This window comes from Halichoerus grypus, chromosome 5 (assembly GCF_964656455.1).
Source record: "Halichoerus grypus chromosome 5, mHalGry1.hap1.1, whole genome shotgun sequence".
NCBI classification, from domain to species: domain Eukaryota; kingdom Metazoa; phylum Chordata; class Mammalia; order Carnivora; family Phocidae; genus Halichoerus; species Halichoerus grypus.
Window position 1 is genome coordinate 34290001 of NC_135716.1, and position 20085 is coordinate 34310085.

Consider the following 20085-nt stretch of genomic DNA (forward strand, 5'->3'; position numbering starts at 1 on the left):
TTCACCCACCACAATGAGGTAACAAGTCCAGGATGGAAAGTCAACGTGTGCGAATACCAGAGAAGAATGTTAGAAAGATCCAGGGTTCTCAGTGAGATTATCCACTCATGGAATGTTCTTGAGCCACTCGTTCAAGCCTAGAGTTTGTCACCTCCAAGGCTTGTGTCAATGAATCAAGAAGTCTTAGAGCAGTCCTTCCTCAGACAGGTCTCTGACTCGAGATTTCACTGTAGTTCATTTGTGGCTTTCATCTAACAGTCAATTTAGTGGAACCTGGCAGATTCAGCAATAAGACAGGGAAATTCAATTTAATTTAAATTACCCCTTTCGGTGGATTAGGAATGATGTGAGAAACAGGAAAAATAAGGGCCCTGTATCATTCAGTGTTGATTTATTTTGACTGGGAATGTTTAATTTCAATTATTCATGGTAAAATTTTGTAGGCAAGCAGCTAATGTGTTCTAGGAAGCTATGTTAAGGGAACACATGAAGCCAAACTACAGCTTATGAGCTCACAGTCCTCCGCGCAAAACCCTTCCCTGGGGTAAGATCTGGAAGAAAGGAGGGAAGAATTAAGTCCTTCTTGCAGTCAGGCAGCTGGCATTTTTTTGTTTTGATTCTTTTAAAATCACCCAAGTAGCATGTATATTCTCTTTGTCTTTTTAATTTTTAAATTTAATTTCTTTATATATGCCTTAACGTATGCAAAATTTTCTCCGGATGCATAAATGCACTTGCATGTGGTTCCTCTTTGTTTTCCTTTTGCTTTTATTATTGGCTCCCCCCGCTTCCCTCTCTGGTCTTCTGGTCCCCCCTTCACTACATGGTCCCTACCCCCACCTACTCACCCCTGTAACCCCCGATTATGACTATGTGTCTGTCCCTCTCATTCCCCATCTACACACATACCGTGTGAAGCTGTAGCCAGGTCTGCCCACAGAAAGCTCCTCCGTGGCCATGAATTGTAAAGTCCTGGATCCTGCAAATGCAGACACAGATAACGGGAAGCCACATGAGGACCTGAGACTCAGGCACCACAAAGGGGAGTCACTCAGTGTGGACGAGCCAGCAAGGGTCAGCTCTCAGGCCCTGGATGGTGGGCCTGGCCAGCAAGGTTTGCAGAGCACCAGTGATATGTGCTTGCTGAGTGATGTGTGATGTAACGAGATGCTGGCAGGGCCTTTTGGGGGGAGGGGGCAGTGGAAGGCAAAAGCCCAGGAAGCCTCTATTTGGGGTGGCCTCCTCCTCTGGCAATCCCTAGAACCGCCCTCTCTCAGATGTACTCTGTGTGCTGTTCTCATATACTTTTTAGACTCCATGGAGCTTGTGAGTAGGACTGAGCCAGACTCAAGGGCTTCCTCTGTGCCATCTTTGAAGCCAGTTCAGGTCTTCTCAGATTCTGGTATAAGGCCTCAATACAGAGGAGTGTCTTTAAAATGAGTTTGTAGATCAAAACTTGGATTCAAATATTTTTTGCATTCTTCTGTATCTTCCCTTTTTCTTGCTCAAGGAATTCCCTTCTGTGTAACTGGCGTGGTGCTCAGGCATTCTTCAGTAGTTGTGTGATATTCCATTCCCTTTCCAGGTAATGAGCAGCCGTGGCGCTTCCGGTTTTTTTCTTTCTCTTCCTTTTTTTTCTCTCTTTTTTCTTACTGTTGTGAAAATTTCTGCCAGAAACGTTCTTGAACATATGTCCTGAGGCACGGGTGCTTTTATTGCTATGGAATGGACTCACAAGAATAAGATTATTGCAACATGGATGAACCTTGAACATATGATACTATGTGAGAGAAGCCGATTATAAATAATCCCATTTATTTTTTTTAAGATTTTATTGATTTATTTGAGAGAGAGAGAACAAGAGAGAGCACAAGCAGGGTGAAGGGCAAAGGGAGAAGCAGACTCCCCCCTGAGCAGGGAGCCCGATACAGGACTCGATCCCAGGACCCTGAGATCATGACCTGAGCCAAAGGCAGACGCTTCACCAACTGAGCCACCCAGGTCCCAAACAATCCCATTTGTATGAAATATTCAGGGTAGGCAAATCCAAAGAGACAGAAATAGGTTGTTGGTGGTTGCCTAGGGGTGGGTGGAAGGAGAGGAGAATTGGGAGTGATTGCTAATGGATGCAGGGCAGGGTTGGGTTCCTTTGGAGTGATGAAAATGTTCTAAAATTGGTTGTGGTAACAGTTGCACAACTCTGCATATACAAAAACCCATAGGATTGTATACCTTATATGGGTGAAATGTATGGCACATGAATTTTAGCAAGAGAGCTGTTAATTAAAAAAAAAAAAAAAAGGAGATCACTGGATCAAAATGTATATGTATTTTTATTTTTATTTTTATTTTTTTTAAGATTTTATTTATTTATTTGAGAGAGAGAGCACAAGAGGGGGGAGCGGGAGAGGGAGAAGCAGACTCCCTGCTGAGCAGGGAGCCCGATGTGGGACTCGATCCCGGGACTCCAGGATCATGACCTGAGCCGAAGGCAGTCGCTTAACCAACTGAGCCACCCAGGCGCCCTGTATTTTTATTTTAATAGATGCCACCAGACTAGTCCCCAAAGAAGCTGTAGCTCTTCCCATTTCCAGAAGCACTGAATGAGAACGCCTTCTCCCCACAGCCCACCATCCGCAGGCCTTAACACTTTTTTCCAGTTTCGCCAATCTGGTATAGATAAAGTGATTTCTCATTTTTACTTTAATTTTTTTTTCCTGGGTGGATGTTCCAATAATACTTAGACAAAGTAATAAATACAAGTTTCCTCTCACCTCCTATGTCACCCCTGAAGTAACCATTCTCAACAGTTGGGTTTCCAGGCCCCTTTGAATGCATTTATAAACTAACGCACATACACATTTATCATTTTATGATTAATAAATAGAATCACACTCTAATGCTCTATGACTTGTTTTTTTCATATAACTGTATGTTTTTGAGATCTTTCCAAGTTAGTACATACAGTTCTAGCTCACTCTTTTTAATGGCTATATGATATACCATGGTATGGATTGACCCTAATTTATTTAATATTGGTGGATATTAAATTGTATCCAGTGTTTTGCTTTTCCCCAAACCATGTCTCAGTGAACAACCTCTCAGTGAACAACAACCTCAGTGAACAGTGTGGATATATTTTCTTTACTGAGGTGCAATTCACATGACATTAAATTAACCATTTTAAAGTGAACAATCCAGTGGCATTTAGTACACCCACAATGTTGTGCAATCATATCCTCTATGTAGGTCAAAAACATTTTTATCACCCCAAAAGAAAATCTCTTACCTTAAGCAGTCACTCCCCGTTCTCCCCTTTCCCGAGCCCCTGGCAACCACCAATCTGTTTCTGTCTCTATGAATTTACTTATTCTGAATATTTCATATAAATAGAATCATACACTATATGACCTTCTGTGCCTGGCTTTTTTCACTTAGCACTATATTTTTGAGATTTATCACCATTGTAGCACATATTAGTACTTCATTCCATTTTATGGTTCAGTAATATTTCATTGTATGAATAGACCACAATTTGCTTATCCACTTATTCATTAATGGGTTGTTCATACATCTTTGAGCTCATTGAACTAATGCTCATTAATTATGTATCTGGAACTGTTCTATTGTTTTAAATGTAGAAACTCATTTAATCCTACAGCAGTCCTATAAGGTAGGTCCCTTATTCTACCTTATATCCCCGGTCCCAGACATCACTGAACCACTAAATTCACCAACTCTCAATTTGCCTACCTCCTGACTTCCTATGCTATATAATATAGCTCTCAGTGCTCAAAACACTTTGAATGAATTATTCCGTTACTTGGAGCCAGAAGCACCCTAGTTTGTCTAGAGTCACTACCTGCCTCCCATCCAGCCCCACCTAGACTCCAGGTTCCATGAGAGCAAAGACTGTGTCATTTGAGTTCATCGGCTCTTGGCCCAGTGCCTGGCACATCAGAGTTGCTTCACCAATATTTGTTGAATGGTGAATGAATAAAGTGCTTTGAAATTGAAGCTAAGGAAACAACAGTTTTTGGGTTGAGTACTGAGAGTCATCCTCATTATCATCGGAGATGGAATCTAAAAGACAAGTGGGAGTCCATTGGATGAGGAAGGCCCTCCTGCAGAAGGAAAAGTCTAAGCAAGCCCTGGAGCTGTGAGCCTGTGTAGCATGGGTCTAGCACCAGGGAGAGGGCTTCTGTAAGTTGAAGAAACGGTAAAGGCAGGAGATGAGGTCGGAAATGTTGGCTCAGACACCAGAGTCTAAGGAATGCCATGCTAAAGAATTTGGATGTTCTCCTCAATGGCTGGGAGTCATTGAAGAGTTCTGGGCCTGAAGACGTGTGTGTATCCAGACCAGCAGTATAGAAAAATCCATCTGGAAGCTGGTCAGAGGATGGAGTGGAGGCTGGCAAGCCTGAAGGCAGGAAGACCAATTAGGAGATACATTTATCAGGTCCTTTTTTGTTGCATTTAGCAAAAATCCAGTTCAAATGGCTAAAAGTGGACTGTATTAACTCACTGACCACAGGAAGGGCAGATGTATTATTGGGCTTCAGGAACACCTAGAACCTGGGTCTGGATCACTGCCAGGCCTCCCCTTGGCTGTCCTGGTCTCAGTCAGAACTACAAGTTTCATCTGCTCCCTGGAGACAAGTTCCAAATGGGAAAGGCTTGAAGCTTCCCTCTAGCCGAAGGTGAGGTTGTTGCCCTGGGCAGGAAGAGAAGCCCAGTTTCCACACGGCTGCTACCCCCAAATGGCAGCCTCCCAAAGAAATACTAGTTGGAGGGACGCCTGGGTGGCTCAGTCATTAAGCGTCTGCCTTCAGCTCAGGTCATGATCCCAGGGTCCTGGGATCGAGCCCCACATCGGGCTCCTTGCTTGGCAGAGAGCCTGCTTCTCCCTCTCCCACTTCCCCTGCTTGTGTTCCCTCTCTCGCTGTGTCTCTCTCTGTCAAATAAATAAAATCTTAAAAAAAAAAAAAAAAAGAAATACTAGTTGGAACTTTCCACATGGCCTTGACTTTGGGTGGAAAGAAGGCTGGGGGAACAGAGATGATAGTGTCCCTCCTGGTTGACAGGAGGGTGACGTGGTTGTCCTCAGCTCACCCTGTTGTGGCTACTGGCTGAAGGTGTCTGGCAGGCTGGCCGGGGCTGAGGGGTGGGAAGGGGCCCTCCGCCAGGAGAACTCACGGGGCCCGGGGTCTCTGCCCACTGTCTGCTAGCAGAAGCAGCTCGTTGTGAGCTCAGCAGTTCCAGCCCAGGCCCGGCAAGCCAAGGGAGGGGCCGGACCTACGGCACTCCACCAGCCCCACAGGGAGGGAGAAAGCCAGAGGCCTTCTCCAGACCTGGGCCAAGAGAGGCTCTCTACTGGGAGAGGAAAGGCCCCGACAGTTTAGGGGAAAGTGAGGTGAAGTTGGCAGGGCTGGGAGCTGGCAGTGGGGGGGGGAGGGGGGGTTAAAGCATGGACCTGAGCTGCCAACAAAAGCTTACCCTACCTGGAAGATCCAAGGAGGCTCTCAGTGGGTCAGACCTTTGGGTTATTTTTAACTCTGGATCGGGTTACAGAAAGCATTTAGCCCACAGTCCGCACAGCTCTGGAAGGCAGACCACTGTGCTGGCGGGAGCCAGCAGGAGAGGCCCCGCAGCTGATTCTTAGGTCACGCTCACGGGCCCGCCAGAAGTGCAAAACCACAGCGACCCGAACCTCAGGGACGACCTACGCCCAGCTCGCTCCACGGGGCCTCTTCCCCTCAGGAAGTTTTGCACTTTAGTAAGAAAGTGGTCAGAGAGCTAGATTTGCAGCAGGAAGAAGGATCGGACACCACCCATCCTGCATGTAGGGCAGGGAGTGTGCCCAGGGACAGAGCTCACGGCTATCCCTCAGGGACAAGTCATCTGGGCGCATCGAGGCAGGTGGGGTCAAGGGCCAAACAAGAGTTTATAAGCAAAGGGCTACAAACGCAGAGAAGTATGGGTGTCAGGGATGGGGGTGGGGTGGGAGCCGGGACTCAAGGCTAGGACACAGGAGGAGGCGGCATTCCCCCCACCCCCGACCCCGCCGGACCTTGGAGGATGGGGGGGATTTGCCAGGCACATGGGGAATTGGGGGGTGGGAGAAAGCCGCAGAAGAAACAGCCTGAGCCAGAAACAGGAGGGTTCTGGGCCCACTGGGGAATGGTGAGATGTTCTTCCACCCATAGTTTATGACTCTGGGAGTCCAGGAGAAAATCCTGGAAGGGTAAATTGTAACTGCCTGTCAAGGAGTTCCAACTTTCAGCCATAGGTGGCCGGAGTCAGGAAGAATTTGAACAGGGAGTAATGTGGTCTGAGTTACACTTTACAAATGCTTCTTGGATGGCTGTGGGTAAGGCCGGGCTGGCAGGGGAGAGCCTGGAGGAGGAGAGGCTCAGTGGGAGGCTCGTATAGCAGCTCAGGGAGTGGGAAGAAAGAAACAGGAAATGGACAGGAGCCCTTATCTGGGGGTTACAGTAATGTGGGGACACAAGGCACCAAGGCACAGGGAAGGGAGTTGAAGATGCTACCAGATTTGGGGCCTAAGGGACCAGGAGTGTGGGTGGCTCCTCAAGAGGACAGGGAAGGCAGAGGGAAGTTGCAGGGAGAGCCCGCAGGTTGATCTGGGTGTGGGATGCAGTCAGGCTAGAGCCTTGGGGGTCACTGTGTGGAGAACAGAACTCCTGCCAGATGGGGCGAGGTGCCCAGGGAGAGAAGAGAGGAAAAGAAGACAGGGAGGCTGGCAGAGACTGCTCACTGTTGCCAGGACCCATTGTCCCTAGTTTGAGCTGGGCACCTGGCCACCCAGCTCGAGATGCTGATTCCCAGTTTCCCCCACAGCTTGCTGTGGCCTCGTGACCAGGTTCTGGCCAGCAGGAAGTGAGTGGGAGTGGTGACATGTGCAGCTCCTAGGTCATTCCTTTTAAAAAGGAAACAGTTTCCTTTCTGCCATTCTCTTTCCCCATGTCAGCAGGCTGGGACACTGGGAGGCAACTCTGAACATGGAAACATGGATACCCCGGGGCGCCTGGGTGGCTCTGTCGGTGAAGCATCTGCCTTCGGCTCAGGTCATGATCCCAGGGTCCTGGGATCGAGTCCCGCGTCGGGCTTCCTGCTCCGCGGGGAGTCTGCTTCTCCCCCTGCCCTGGCTCATGCTTTCTTTCTCTGTCTCTCTCTCTCTCAAATAAATAAATAAAATCTTGGAAAGAAGGGAGGGAGGGAGGGGGGAAGGAAGGAAGGAAGGGAGGGGGGAAGGAAGGAAGGAAGGAAAGGAGGGAGGGAGGGAGGGGGGAAGGAAGGAAGGAAGGGAGGGAGGGAGGGAGGGGGGAAGGAAGGAAGGGAGGGAGGGAGGGGGGAAGGAAGGAAGGAAGGGAGGGAAGGGGGAAGGAAGGAAGGAAGGGAGGGAGGGAGGGGGGAAGGAAGGAAGGAAGAAAGGAAGGAAGGAAACATGGATACCCCTCCTAGGAATGGTAGAAGAGCAAGACAGAAAGAACCCCGGCTCCTGGATGTTCTGCCAATCCCGGACGGCCTCGGCGGCTCCAGGCTAACGAGTGAGGGGGAAACCCACTTCTCTCATGTTGGGGCTGCTGTTGGGGCTTAGTCTGGAGGGAGAGAGCGGCTTTTTGTTACAGCAGCTAAGCCTGTATCCTAAGTACCACTAAGTTTTTATTCTGTAGAGAATTAAACTCTGAGAGATGCCGACGCTGGTGAGGTACCAGTGCGGAAAGTGGGACAAAAAAGACAAGAGGAAAACCAAAGAAGTAAACTGTTATAGAATCCAAAGGAAGGAGATGAAGAAGCAGAGGGCAAATAGGGTGAAACGCACCTGGAAAGGCCACAAAAACAAGGGTGATCAAGAGACTGACGTGGCGAGTGGTTCACCAGATTGGTGGGGGCTTCCGTTAGACATGGGAGTTGACACCAGGATGGAGAGAAGAAGAGTATTTTGCCCATTTCTGGGCAGACTTTTTGTAAACGTGCCATCCATTTGGACATTTTTAGTTAAATGTTTAATTAAATCAAAAATGGACATTGTTGATTAAAAAAAAAAATCAGGGCCATGCATGCTTGTGCTCATGAAATTATCCAAGTGTGTATACTGGTGCTTATCTGTATGAATCATGATTTCTGTGGTATCATATGCTGCCAAAACAAAATTTTTAAATATTCAAGTGTTTATATTCATCAAAGAATGCTCATTTTTCTCATCAGTTGACTTTATAATGGTAAAAAGTTAGGCTGAATTATAAAGTTGATGAACTGAGCTGTACTAGCTAGGGCTTTTTTTATCGCAAGTGAAAGATAACTCAAACCAAACTTTTTTAAAACAGAAAGATAATTCACTAGCTCACCAAACTGAAAAGGTCAGGAGTAGGTCTGGAGTTTCAGGCATGGTTTGATCAGGGGCTCCCATTTTTTTACTGAGATTCAGGTTCTTTCTTTCTTTCCCTCAGTCTTGTGATGGCTTCATTCCTAAAGAAGCTTCCTCCCTGTGGTCACCAGATGGCTGTACCCCACTTCAAGTGCAGGGAAGAACAAAAGTCTCTTAAGGAGAGGCCCCAGCAATTCCATCTAGGCTCTTATTTGGGCATAGGTACAACGCTGAACCAATCATACCAGTCAGAGGAAAATAAAGTAGCTGTGCATCTTGGGCAAGTGACTTAACTTCTCTATTTCTTAGTTTTCTTCTTTGTAAAATGGGAAAAATAGTACTTATCTGATAGGGTTATTATGAGACTTAAGTAAGTTAACATTTAAAAAGTACTTAGAAGAGTGCCTAGCTCAGCATAAGCACCATATAAGTGTTTGTTGAACAGATCTGTTGACCAGGCCCGGAGTCACAAGTCCCCATCACAACCCCCTTAGACCATAGTGACCGTGTGGGAAGAATGGCACAAAGGGGAAATGGATCCCAGGGAACGCAAGTGACTCATGTTCTCTAGAGGGCTGGAATGGCAGGAGTAGAAGAACTCATGGCTGGATGAGGTGGAAGGATAGATTCGGGAAGGTAGGAGATTCTAATCAGGGAGGGGAGTTTCAGGGTCGGAGGCTTTAACAAACAATGCTACAATTCTGTGATGAAGGGGATCCACGAGTGGTTGAGTTTTGGGGTTACTGATGTAGAAGTGAAAGGTAAAGACAAGTATAAGGCCAAGTTATCTGAAAATTTAGCTGTGAAAATCCTTGGAGACCTTTATCAACTCAATTGGGCTGAATTTTGTTCTAAAAATTATATTTTTAAAGAATGTTGGTGTTTAACATTCTAGGTTCTATACCTAAATATTTTAGGCTAGGTTTTAAATAGCCCAAAGCCAAAAGCATCTTTGTTTCTTTTGTGGGTTTTTTTGTTGTTGTTGTTGTTTTTTGTTTTTTGGGTTTTTTTTTTGTAGGAGATCTGCCCTTATTCCTTTTTCTAGTCTATCTTTTTTCCTTTGAATCAATTTCACAGGATTTTAGGCCCAAAGAGATGTACAAGGTCACCACCAGCCCAGCTCCTTCGGGCCTTGAGGGTAAAGGGATTTAACCTGAAATCAAAGGGTGGCGGGAGGGCTTATTGAGGGATAGAGGGCCCCCATCCCTAAATGCCCTGCCCCTCCTCTCCCTCTCCCTCTCCCTCTCCTGGGCTTTGTCAAATAGACAGGAGGAACCACAGTAGTGAAGCCAAGCATGGGTTTTGTTGCTAGTGCAATTAGATCAAACAACACAGGACACTTGGGATGGAAACGGGCCTTCTTTTCCTTCCCTCTCAGGGTTGAGCTGCCCAGACTTTGGCCAGCATGAGTGCCCCAGCCCAGGCCTGCCGGTAGGTGCATGGCTCTAGGCTGTATCCGAGGCCAGGCTGGAACGAGGAACGTGGAGGCCTGGGGAGCAGTCAGCGCAGCCCTTCCTCCCCAAGGGGAGGTGGAGGGAAGGGAGAAGGGTCTGAGTTTGCTGGCTCAAGTATCCCACTTGAAGAGAGTCCTCTGAGAACCTAGATATTCTGCCGAAGCATGGAATCCTTCTTGCATTTTCGTTTAGAAATCCAATTTGGGGGACTCCACCCTCCTTCCTACCCTGATTCCTACTGTTTTCTCTTTTCTCTCTTCATGTTAAATCGTGCTTAATGGGGCAGTGTGAGGGGTGGGACGTTAGAAGGACATCACACAGACCTGGACTGACTCCCAGCCGCCCCCTAGCCATGTGACTTTTAGGAGAGACAGTAGACCTCTCTGGACATCAGCTCCCTTTCTGTAAAATGGCACATTGGCACACACACACAATGGCAGTTACTTCGGGGGCCTGTACAGGGAGTGGAGGTGGGGGGTTACACGGAATAATGTTTGTAAAGTGCCCTGCCCATTCCTGGAACACAGTAACATATCAGTAAATGTGGGTGATTGTCTTACTTCCTAGAAATCGGTGAGAGATTTGCATAGAAGGCTCGACTGGTTATGGCCTCACACCCTGTCCTCGCTGGCGGGCTCGCCCCTCAAACAGGAGTCTTTGTTTTGAAGAGTCTCAGCGGTGTAGTCTCCTGGGGGCTCAAAATTGCTTTGTAGCCTCGAAATCACTTCCACAGCAATCTTGTTTGCCCATCATTAATCCTGTTTTTAAGCAGTTTCCTCTGGCGATTAAAAAAGAAAAAACTGATACAAGTCAAGTGGGAAAGTGTGCACCACCCTGAAAGCTGTGTTGAGAGGCAGGGTTGCCTTTTTATAAGTATTTTTATTGTTCGTTTCATAATAAGCAAGGATTTGATAGTGGGATCGTATTAATATAATAAAATACATTTCTATGTTTGTGAAATGAAAGTATAATCCCCATAAGCTAGTGTCTATGTAATTTTCACAACACAAACGCACTTAGAACCTAAAAATAGAAACATTTAGAAGTCTATTTTTATTGCTTGCTTTCATTTTTAGTCTGTCAAACCTGAATTTTATTTTAGCCTTTACCTTGTTTAAAATATATTTTTTAAAGATTTTATTTATTTGACAGAAAGAGAGAGAAAGCACGAACGGGGGTGGGGGGGGTGGGGACGTGGGGGGCGGGGCAGAGGGAGAGGGAGAAGCAGGCTTCCCACTAAGCAGGGAGCCCGACTCCGGGCTCGATCCCAGGACCCTGGGATCATGACCAGTCGTTTAACGACTGAGCCACCCAGGCGCCCCCAAAATAGTTTTTTACAAAGCTGTAGATATTTAAATTTTATATTGTGAGGCTTCGGATGGAAGCCAAAGAGAGATAATAATCTTCTGTGAGCAGATTATTAGGGAGACAGCTGTATTTTACTTGGGTATTTTTCTATGGCTACAAACTTAAATCCAGGAGCTGGGCTCCATGTTCTAAAAACCAGGTAGTCTTCCTAGTTACTTTATCTTTGAACTCAAACTACTTAACTTTTATACCAATGGGAAAAAATAGTTCAAGAAGCAACTCCTAAAAAAAAAAAAAAGAAGCAACTCCTGTCCTTTAGCATTGCATAACAGCAATTAACATGCAATTTACAGCTGTAGGTAAAAAGAGAAATCAATCCCTCCCTCAAATATGAAGAGCCAGGTCCCTTATGTTACAGGCGAAATTCAACACCATTTCACTCTATTGTATTTTTTGCTGCTTATAAAATGATCTCACCTTTTTCTGACACAGAATCAGTGCTTTTCAGGCAACTTGAAAAACAGCATTACCTTTTGGGCTAATCCTAAGTTTTGAAATAATTTACCTTTTAGAGATCTTTCCTTCAAAGTCGACGACATATGATGTGACTCAGAAAGCAATAATTAGAAATACAGGTAGAGATTTCATACAGAGATGTTGTTTCATCACAGTGAGATGATGTAACAAACAGTTTTCATTTATTACAGGGAAAAATTACCAGCCATCCGGATGGTAGGGAAAGGTCATCTATTCCTACAGACTAAAGTGTAGCTATTACAAATACTAGATTGTGTAGCATCTTTCCCTTTTATTTTCATTATTGGCTCCTTTTTATTTATACATTAACTCAGTACACAGTGTGCTGATGGAAAAGCTTCACAGCACAAACACTACACGGGAAGGCCTGATTTTTAAGGACTTTACTCCTAATCCAACGGTACTCAAAAAAAGGAAAAACGTAAAATTCAACATGCAACTTGATCTCAGTCACATGTATTCAGCTGTGGCAAAAGACCATAATAATGCAGGCTGCCTCTGGCTGGTGGAATTCAGATCATTTTTTCCTTTCCTCTCTTTCTTTTACTTTTCAGCATATTCCAGAATCTCTGTAATAAGCATGTAAACTTTTAGAATCAAAGCTAATAAAAGGTAAAAATTTGAAAAGAAAAATATCTAGTAGAAATGAAAAAGACAGAAGATACAAAGGCCAAAGCATTTTTTGGGTTGCACAACCAATGCATGTGTTTTGGGCTGTTTCATCCGAATGAACCTCAGCCCAGGGATGGTTTCCGATGTCATTAACAAGCTTTGTTCCACCAGTAAATGTGCTCACGTGTCAGCCTGGCTGCTGACATGTGGCTGGGCTCTGGGCAAGCCATTTCATCTTCAGGGCCTTACTTCACCCTTCTGAAGGATGAGGTCCGCCCAGTGTCAAAGTCCCAAGATTCAATTTCATATAATCTAATGTGTATTTTTCTAAAACCATCTATTGAAAAATATTCCACTTTGGCTAAGAAGGGTGAATTCTATTGGACACATTTGCTGTCTGCCAGGCCCTAGGATGAATTGGACATAGTCACGCAAGGAACAATCCCAGCTTCAAAGGCTTTTACCATCTGATGAGAGGGCAGGTAGGAACAGTCGGTGGGGATATGTTAAAAGTAGGTGCGGAGAGCTGAGAGCACAGAGATGGGCATTTAGACCAGTCCTGGGCTTGGAGATGTTCTGCCCGAAGAGATGACATTCAAGCTGAGTTGCAGAGAAAAAATAAGGTAGCCCGACCCGGGAAGGTGCAAATGGCCTTTCTCTTTGCAGTGCGCTCGGCAGTGCTTGGGGAGTGAGAGTGATCAGTTTTAAAATTCAAGGAATTCAAGGCCAAAAGACTTTCTAGTGGTTACTCAATAAAGCCAGTGAGTAGTGAGCACCAAGTAGATGGTGTCATCCACTGTGATGCCCCTCAACATCTGGGAGGACAGGAGCCACTCTTTCTTTCTCTTAATTAACATACAGTGTTATATTAGTTTCAGGTGGACAATAGAATAATTCAACAATTCTGTACATTTCTCAGTGCTCACCATGATAAGTGCGCTCTTAATCCTCTTTATCCGTTTCACCCATCCCCCCCACCCACCTCCCCTCTGGCAACCACAGGTCTGTTCTCCGTATTTAAGAGTCTGGTTTTTTTGTTTCTTTTTTCTTTGTTCATTTGTTTTGCTTCTTAAATTCCACATATAAGTGAAATCATATGGTATTTGCCTTTCTCAGTCTGACTTATTTCACTTAGCGTAATGCCCTCCAGCCATCCATGTTGTTACAAATGGCAAGGTCTGGTTTTTTATGGTTGAGTAATATTCCATTGTCTACGTATACCACTTTTTCTTTATCCACTCATCTATCGATGGACACTTGGGTTGCTTCAATATCTTGGCTATTATAAATAATGTTGCTATAAACATAGGGGTGCATGTATCTTTTCGAATTAGTGTTTTCATATTCTTGTGTAGATACCCAGTAGTAGAATTACTGGATCATATGGTAATTCTATTTTTTTTTTTTTCTATTTTTAATTTAATTTAATTTACTGCCTTCCAGAGTGGCTGCACCAATTTGCATTCCCACCAACAGTGTACGAGGCTTCCTCTTTCTCCACATCCTTGCCAATATTTGTTGTTTCTTACCTTTTTGATTCTAGCCATTCTAACAGGTGTGAGGTAATATCTCATTGTGGTTTTGATTTGCATTTCCCTGATGGTTAGTGATGCTGAGCATCTTTTCATGTGACTGTTGGCCATCTGGTTGTCTTTGGAGAAATGTCTACTCAGTTCCTTGCCCATTTGTAAATTGGATTATTTGGTTTTTTGGTGTTGAGTTGTATGAGTTCTTTATATATTTTGGATCTTAACCCCTTCTTGGATATATCATTCACAAATATTTTCTCCCATTCAGTAGCGGCCTTGTTGTTCTGTTGATGATTTCCTTTGCTGTGCAAAAGCTTTTTATTTTAGTGTAGTCCCAATCATTTATTTTTGCTTTTGTTTCCCTTGCCTGAGGAGACATATCTAGAAGAATGTTTCTATGGTTGCTGTCAAAGAAATTACAGCAAGAGGGGCGCCTGGGTGGCTCAGTCAGTTAAGTGGCTGCCTTCAGCTCCAGTCGTGATTGAGGGTCCTGGGATCGAGCCCCACATTGGGCTCCCTGCTCAGTGGGGAGCCTGCTTCTCCCTCTGCCCCTCCATTCCCGCTCCCCCAGCTTGTGCTTGCTCTCTCCCTTCCCTGCTGTGTCAAATAAATAAATAAATAAAATCTTTAAAAAGAAAAAAAGAAATTACTGCAAGAGACACTATTATTAACAGGAAAAAAAAAATCTGACTTCGAGGGTAGTCCTTAACTTTTCCCATGGAAGCATTTTAAAATTCCTGAGAGAGCACCTCCCTTTGGAGTCTTGGATTCTCTGATGTCCTCCCCATTACCTTTCTCCCTGCCCCTGCTACCACCATCACCACGGTCTGTAAGACAGCCTAGCCTTCCTCTTGCTAAACTAGACCTCTTGGAACGCAACTTGCACGAACTGGGCCACAAAGAGGGGCTGTGAGCCTGCCGTGTATCTTCGGACACATGCCTAAGGCCCTTGCCCTTTTCCCCATTGATAAGATATAGAGAGAACAGTAATAAAAGCTGGATACTATAACCAGGCCGAGACACTCACCACTGGGCCTGTGTCCTGCTCGGAGAGACTAGTGGCCAATTAGTTATGCAGAGCCCGCAGCAGGCCCTGGCGGGGAGGCCAGGCTTACCTTGGAGCGCTCCGTGCATTTCCCTCCGCTTTCACTGCCCTAGCCCACTCCAAATGGAAACAAGGATTGTGCACAGCCTCTGACCTGAGTGTGAGTCCTGCAAGCTTGCAGGAGAGCTGCTCGGCTCCCAGAGAACCGTTCGGACTAGGGCTGTGCGAAAGGAGGGCAACAGCGGGGGCAGAGCCAGGGATGGAGAGGCTGATGCTTTTGCAATCGGGGCGGCTGAGAGGGCCCCGTCGCGTCCAAGACAAGTGGAAAGAAGGAAATGGTCTCAGAGATGAACTGCCCTTGACTGCGGTCCCCTCAGGGATCCCTGCTGAGGGGACAGCTGTACTACTCGGGCTCATGCTAGCGGCTGGCACGATTTCCAGTGTGCATGCCAGAGCTTGATTCCTTGCTCCCGTGACAGCTCCTCACTGGGATTCCTGAGCAGGGACAGCTTTGCTGGGACAGACACTGCATCTGCAGGCTACAGGGAGCTTCGGCTGCCGGGTCTAGGAGGCCTTCGGAGGGGAGGAATGAACAGGATGGGACTGAACAGCCATCCTCTGGTCCCTCTGTGAAGGGGGCTGTGCCTCCCCTTCCCAAACCTAGTTCTCGTGGGTGGAGTGCCGGCATCCCAGCTCTGTCACTTGCTGGCTGCGCCTCTGGGGGCCATTTACTCTCTGAACCTTGGCCCCTCCCTTGACAAACGAGGATGCTAACACCTCACACTGTTGTTTTGAGGACGAAGCGATGTTTAGAACATTGACATCAATACATGGTCTTCCTCTAAGCAGGGCCCCTTGCCTGGCTCTTGAATGGCTCTTGATGCTCAAAGGAATCCAGAGAAATGGTGTTAGGGTCACTGCCACCTAGAAGAAAGGAAAGCGGAATTTCCTGCCTCTTTCCTCACCCCCAAATAAATCCAAGATTCCTCTTATTATCTTGGAGTGGATGCCTTTCTGAGGATGATTCAAAAGCCAGAAACTGTGAAAGAAAGCAATGGTCAATCTAACTATAGAAAGATTAAAAATATATATATATATATCCGCCAGGGGAAAAAATAAACGTACTGAAAGAGAGATGACAAATTGTGAACATTTGCTACCCTATCCAGATGAGCTAATTTCCTTAATAAATAAATAATTCCCATAAATCAGTAAGAAGAAAGCTAACAACCAATTCAAAATGGTCAAAGGCTACAAACAGTTCCCAGAGAAGAAATACAAACGGCCTTTAAAAGTTGAAAAGATGCCCAACCTCCCTCCTAATAATATAAATGTAAATTAAGACTACAATTAGATACCAACTTAAAACCTTTCAGACTGGCAAAGATCAAAATGTTTGGTAACATCGTTAGTGAAGGCGTAAGGAAACAGACCTTTATATATATTGCTGATAGGAGTAGAAACTGATCCACTCTTTTATGATCCACTAATTTGGTAATTCTGTCAACATTTAAATTTCATATACACTTTGATTTAGCAATGCTACTTTATGGATTTATCTTGTAGATACATAGATATAAATTACTTGAAGATTGGCAGCAACCTAAATATCCATAAATGGAAAAGTTTTTAATTAGAATATGATAATGGCATATAAGTGAGTGCAGGGTTAACCCTATATGTGATAAGATGCAGACTTTTCCAAAGTGGAAAAGGATTAGAAAAGTGTAGGGTGTATTTGCAGTGTGCTCTCATTCAGGTTTTGAGAAAGTAGTATCATCCTCATTTTACAGATGAAGAAAGTAAGGCTCAGAGGGAATTAGGCAGCTAGCCCTGAGTCATCACATAGTCTGTGGTTGAACAACAGAAGCTGCCCAGGTGCAGGGCTATCTGGTCTCGCTGGTAATAAAATCCAGGTTCTTCACACCATCCTTTAGGGCCTTCCCTAACCTCGTAAGCAGGGAACTTTCCTATCCAGTTTCCTACTTCTTTCCTTCATACACTTCCACAAACAAGACTGACCTTTTCTGCATTTCTCCACACACGTCCTTCTTTTTACTTTCCCACACATCTCTGCGTCTTTGTTCATGCTGCTTAGAGTTCTGGGTCAAACAGATCAAATGCTTCCTCCTCCAGGAAGGCTTCATTGATTGTCCCAGACAAAATTAATCTTTGCCTCTTCTAAAACCTTGAGCACTTTATCCCGTTCAGAAATCTTTGGAGGGTGGGTTCTAGAGGGAATAGGAGAACAGAAGGGAGAAAATAAACGAGTAGTTATTGCGAGCCTACTTTGTGCCAGGAACGATGCCAACGCTTCCACACGAGTCTTCTCATCTAGTATGTTAAGTATTTATGATTGGGCCATAAAATCACTGAGGGTAGGTTCCATGTCTGATTGATCTGGGCATCTCTCCAAGGGCCTAGCACGGCTCCATTCCTTCAATGCAAACAATGCTTGCAATTCTACGACATGTCAGGGACCGTGTTGGGTGCTGGGGAAACCAAAATGAATAGGATGAGCAGGGCGGAGTGTCAGCCTTCCAGCTGCCGGACTAGTGGGGGAGGCACTAAATCATATTTGAACATTGTTAATAAGGGGGTTTGTTGGCTGGATGGATGCGGGCATCTGATTGCATCTGTCTCATGCCTACCTTCACTTCAAAACTCGCACAGTTCATCATGAATCCAATCCTGTGACTGCCCATTTCACGCGCAGTGCTGGAGTTACAAAGGTCTCCCTCTCACATTGTCTAGAACTACATTGTCTGATGCTGTCGCCAATAGCCACAGGTGGGTATTTAAATTTAAGTGACTTACAACCTCAAAGAGGTGGGAAAAGCTGAGAGTCAGGAGGCAGCATCCAACATACCCCAGAGTCACGGATAACTAGCTGCTTCCCTGCGAAAGCAAGCACCCCCTCTGCGTGGAGTCTCTCTAATCCTTCCTACGACCACTTCAACAGGCAGCAGATACAGACTCTTACATGCAGGGCTTGCCAGCAACCCAGCCGGGCCACACCGCGAACGCCGGCCGTGGGACCACGGAGGACTCTCAGCTCTCATGGCCCGCCCACCGGGGGTGCAGCCAGGCGAGGGGCATCCCGAGGCCACGGTGCTCCCCTTCCTTCCGCGCACAGGACAGAACCACAAGGCAGGAGTGGCTTCCACGCTGGCTCCCCGTGCAGGTGCCGGCCCTCCTGCCATCCCCAGGCTGGGGCCTCCTGGGGGGCTGCCCGGAGTCCGGAGGAGCTCCTACAGCTGCCAGCAACAGGGCCTGTTTTCCTGCCCGGGAGTGGGTAGTGGGGCAGAAGAGCCTGGCCCCCCCGTGGGAGTGATTTTCCTCCCTCCCTCTGCTGCACAGCCTGGAGACCTTCTCAGGCTCCCCTCCCCACGGACGCCTGCTCTGCGCCGTTGTTGGCCCCGCCCCTCGGCAGTTTCAACCTGGCCAGAGCCAGCCACTAGAGGGTAGTGAAAACCCTCTTTTTCACCCTGAATAAAGTGGGGGAGAAGGACAGCTCCCAGGGTGCTCGATGCTCCCCAGCCCCGCAGAAGCGAAAATAAAACAGAAAACATTTCAGAGCGAAATTCATGCAAACTCTATTTTCATGTTTTACATGAATTTCCAGGTAGATGGGAATCCGAAGAAATCCCCCAGGAAGTCAAATAAGAAACCGCCCAAAGCAAGAGGTTTCGCGTCCACTTATTATTGTGGAATCTGTATTAATAAATCCCTCTAGGGCGCCTGGGTGGCTCAGTTGGTTAAGCGACTGCCTTCAGCTCAGGTCATGATCCTGGAGTCCCGGGATCGAGTCCCGCATCGGGCTCCCTGCTCGGCGGGGAGTCTGCTTCTCCCTCTGACCCTCCCCCCTCTCATGCTCTCTCTCTCTCATTCTCTCTCTCAAATAAATAAATAAAATCTTTAAAAAAAAAAAATAAATAAATAAATCCCTCTAATAACATGCTCTGCACAGCGCTGACAAGCTAACAGCATTGCAGTAGAATACTGCTTGTTCTCCAGGAGCGATTTTCCAAGGGAAGGACCAATATGTAGGTTTCCCTCCCTCCCTTGGCATTCTGCAGTCTCTTTTTATTATATTTGTCACATGGCTTAAGAACTAAATTTAGAAATGAGACGAAAATTCAATACCTGCCTCCGCTTAGTTCTTGACAATTAGCTGTGTTCTGTCTTTCCTTCTGTCCACAAGGAAAGCAGAGTCACTTTGCGGTCAGGCCCCTTTCGTTTCCACACACCGACGCCCCCTAGTGGTGACACCGAAGTCTGGCCACAGACATCCCCTTTCGCTTTTGACCCAGCAAGCTGGGGGTTAATTAACAAGAGAACTGAAAAACTTCCCAAACTGCTTTTCTGTCTGCCTTTCGGATCATAATCTGTATTGCCATGTACTATTTTTTATCTCCAATGTGCTTGCCTATCTTTAGAGAGAAGTATATTCCATTCCTCCTTATGAGGCTGTTGCATTTTTTTCTCGACAGGCAAAAACAGCACAGAAAAATTCTTGTTGTGTAAATCCTAAGAGCTAGATTGCACCGTGGCATTTTCAAAACAGCCCTGAAAGGTACGTATTACTCTCCCTATATTGTGGGTGAAGAAATAGGAAGTGTCCGTAGAAGTGTCTCAGCCAAAGCCACACAGCCATTCCCCCATGAAGCCAGGATTTGAAACCTGACTGCTTTGTTCTCCCCTCTGATGAACTACTGGAGGACAGGAAATGTGTTGGGTCAGAGTCTCTGAAACCTGCTGGCCCCTGGCCTCGCAACTGGCACATCCTAGACTCTCAGAGCCTGTGGAGTAAGAAGAGGGTATGGAATACACAGAATGAGAGTGGGGTAAAAAGAATCAACAGGCCCAAAATGGAGTCCCTTGTGCTAGACCCACATCACCAAACTGGGACTTAATACCTCACCTAATTGCAGTTTCCAACCTTCCCAGGAATGTAATCTTAACTGGTCAGTCTGGAATTGCCTGGTTAGCCCAGGTAAGAGAATTCACCTATTAAGGAAGGCCTTTTTGTCCCCCAGAGAGAGGTGATTTTGCCCAAAATAATCTTTTTTTTTTTTTAATGACTTCCTTGTCTTGCTTTTAAAAACCTTTCCCTACCTGTAGCCCTTTGGAGCTTCTTTCGATTTGCTAGATGGGATGCTGGCCTGATTCATGAATCATTCAGTAAAGCCAATTATTATCTTTAAAATT

The 20085-nt window shown here is 46.0% G+C and overlaps 1 long non-coding RNA gene across 1 annotated transcript in view; it reads right to left on the reverse strand.

The window, feature by feature from the left end:
- The window catches only part of LOC118553146 (uncharacterized), a 35234-nt gene extending 16120 nt beyond the window's left edge, over nucleotides 1-19114 (reverse strand). Inside the window, exon 1 of the long non-coding RNA XR_013447488.1 lies at nucleotides 19021-19114. This is a non-coding gene — a long non-coding RNA (uncharacterized LOC118553146). The remainder of the gene's footprint in view (nucleotides 1-19020) is intronic.
- Nucleotides 19115-20085: the final 971 nt, after the last annotated feature.